The sequence below is a fragment of the Asparagus officinalis genome, chromosome 1 (assembly GCF_001876935.1).
Source record: "Asparagus officinalis chromosome 1, Aspof.V1, whole genome shotgun sequence".
In the NCBI taxonomy this organism is placed as follows: domain Eukaryota; kingdom Viridiplantae; phylum Streptophyta; class Magnoliopsida; order Asparagales; family Asparagaceae; genus Asparagus; species Asparagus officinalis.
Window position 1 is genome coordinate 2168289 of NC_033794.1, and position 3683 is coordinate 2171971.

The following is a 3683-nucleotide window of genomic DNA, read 5'->3' on the forward strand; positions in this document are numbered from 1 at the left end:
CACGGGGAAATTGTAAAGGCAAATTCAATTTTTTATCTACACACACACACGCTAACTAGTTATAATGAAGAAGGAGGAGCAGTGGCTTCAAGTCTGCAAAGATCAGAGATTAATCTCCACCGCAGAAGCTACTTGGAAGCTTAAAGCAATCTCTTTACTTTCTGCCGTAAGATTGAGTTGTATAGCACTGTAGCATAAACTAGAGCAATACTCTCTTCCCCATGCTTCGTTCTTCGTACATGAGCAAGATATACTTCCCAAGTCCCCATGCCTCTCTCTCTCTCTCTCTCTCTCTCTCTCTCTCTCTCTCTCTCTCTCTCTCTCTCTCTCTCTCTCTCTCTCTTAATTAATTGAGAATAAACCACTTAGTGGTGTTTGTTTCACCATTTTTATGGAATAAGAATAAGAATTAAATCTAAGGGGTTGTTTGGTTCCTTGTTTTTGAGGGAAATGCTCTCTTGAAAGCCTGCCAAAAATGTCACTTTTTGGTAGGCTTTCAGCCAAAATCTTCTTTTTTAGAGACGATTTTGGCTGAAAGTCTGCCAAAAAGTAACACTTTTGACAGGCTTCCAAGACAGCTTTTCCCTTAAAAACAGGGAACCAAACAGCCCTAACAGGAGCAAAATCGTAAATAAAGGATTTTTTATGAATCCTATTCTTGAATTTGGTTCACAACAAATTTATAAATTTTGAAATCTATAAAGTTGAAAAAATATGGTGATTTTATAGAAACCTAAATCCTAATGATTTGGGAGGATTTGGGGTAAAAAACTGACACACCTGTACTATTCTCCCTCTTTTTTTTTAGGATTTCGTTTCTTCACAAACCCTATATTATTATGAGACCGAATTATATTCTCATTCCAAACCAAACTAAAGAATAGGAATTTGAGGGTTTCTATAAAGTTGGATTTTATTTTTTCATGTTATGAAACAAACATAAAAATGAAAAAAAGAAAAGGATTTCATGAATCCATAAATTTGTCTTAAATTTTTTATGGATTTGGTAGGAATCCATAAGAAAATCGGATTCATAATCCTATTCTTGTTCACTATTGAACCAAACACCCCCTTATAGTATCACCCGGTTACGAAGTGACCCGGTGTAGTGCTACTTATTGCCAATAGATCTCCTATATTTCTACTTATTATGAATAGACCCTTGTAGTATTGACCCAAGTTCGAACCATAAGTTAAAATTTTTGACTCTTTTCAAGAAAAAAAAATGGGTGTCCAGCCTCACCGATAGAATTATAAGGTGTATCTGCCTCCTTAAACATATTTAACAGTTTTAAGAGTAAAAAAAACGACAAGTAAAACTACATGGGGTCTACTAAAACAAATAGAACTACAAGGGGTCTCTTTGCAATTGAGTGATATCGTAAATGTTCTATTATCAATAAATAAATACACGGGGGTCTTTGCAGTTGAGTGACACCTTATGGAGGCCTGTTTGCAATCAATATTTGTTTTTGTTAAAAGAAAAAGAAAAAAAAAGGAAAGGGTTGAGAACTGGGCAGCTCTCCTACTCCTCTCATTTCGTTTTATTTTATTTTATTTTTGGTTGTAGAAAGAAATAGCCAAGTAGGGAGCTCGGCTCAAAGTAGTAGTAGGATCCTTAGGCTTATCATGCTGTTTTACTTTTCATGTCTTTGAGGGGTCCTTGGAAGAAAACAAAGGCTTCAAGTGTAAGAATTCATGACCCAATTAAAGCTAGCTCTCCATGAATTTTGCTCTTTTGGGTTTTGAAGAGTCGCATCCAGTTGTGATCTTGTGGATTATGCATGACGACACGATGCAGTAAGGCCACAATTTTTTGTATGATTACAGCTAACTTAGGTCCAAATATCATTTCAGGTGCTTATTAATGTGCATTGTAATGTAGTGAACACCTTTAATTAGAGAGGGATTGACTTAACAAATAGATATCTTAGATTCGAGTCTCAAAAGTCATGTAAGAGATTTGGACAGAGATTTTAGTTGAAGAAAAACTCTCGCAAAAGAAATGATGACATTACGTGGACTAGCTGGTGATAAATTATAAATTATAAGGAATGCTTGATATAATTATTGATGACGATGGTTAATTTATATACTAGCTGGAGACTAAATATGAAAAGATTCAGAAAAGACAGAAAATAAAAGAGTAAATGATTAACTAATTAATATTATTCCAAATACATGATTATAAGGTACAGAATATAAAAAAATATGATATCAAGAAAATATATACTGCTATATTTAACTGTCTAAAGTCTAGTGCTGATTTAAAATGATAACCTACACTAATCAAAGATAATAACACTGCAGTTAAACAGTAGCATGCTAATTAGGCCAACATTTGCGTACAATCTGGGCCGTCCGAAAATAGCCCAATTATACGATTTACTTGTGATCAAGTTTTATTGGGCTAAGTATTGTTATCGTTTGGGTTGGATTGGGCTTTTACTTCACCTGTCAATGGCCGGAAAGATGTGCTTCGATGGGCTTGATATATCCCAACATCTCCTTTGTAACGCAAAGATTGCGGTTCCTGGAAGGCCCGTGGGCCATCATTCTCCCATGTAGGCCCAATTAAGGCCTGATTAGGTTTCTGCGAAACACGGAGTTGGTGTGTTGAAAAGGGCTCTTCTATCGCTCTATAACAGTATGCTTCACGGTTGTGTCACACCAATTAATTATATATATGCTCCACATTGACTTTCATGGGAGAATGAAAATGGGAGGGGAGAGCAGAAGAGCAGGCAACAGGAGCAAACGACTGGGCCGGGTAGAACATTCAGAATCCGGATTCGATTTTTCGGCTTTGCGGGATTGTACGTTTAGAAGCAGGAACTAATAAGGGTATCCGTATCCGAAGAAATATCCGTAAACGTATCCTAACGGATACGGATATGATTACTCAAATCTATAACCGATAGGATATGATTACGGATATGGTTTTGTAGTAAAATATACGTATCCGTATCCGAAATATCCAAATACATATTAGTCATACTCTTACGATAGTTTTGATTCTTAGATTATGGATTTATGATTAATTTTGATGATCAATATGTCTAATCTTAACTTTTCAATTATAATGAACATATTAACAAACTCTTTTGTATCACATGAACTATGTTTTAACTTTTCAATTATAATGAACATATTAACAAACTCTTTTGTATCACATGAACTATGTTTTTCTCCATACTATCTAGTTTTTTTTGTATCACATGAACTATGTTTTTCTCCATACTATCTAGTTTTCTCATATCCGTTTTGTATCCGCATTGCATATCCGCTCATATATCAGCATGTATATCCGTAACCGTATCCGATTTTAGCGGATATGGTTATGAATTTTCCTTACCAAGATATATCCGTATCCGTATCCGAGATGGGTAAGCGGGTATGGATATGATAAGCATCGTATCCGAGCTGTATCCGGACCGAGTGCACCCCTAAATAAGCGCCAGGACGTACCCGTGTAAATGCCTTCCGAGATTTTATTATTGCTCGGACTGAAGTTTTTAATTAATTTTTCGTTAAAACAGTCGTAAAATAGTCGTGTATCATGTTTCTATGACTTCGAATCTGAAAACTCTACATTGCGGTAGAACTGTTTTCTTAGAAATTCGAAATCAAAATTCCTAGTCAACACCCGCCGCATTATACGAAGACTTTGAACCGGCGATAGA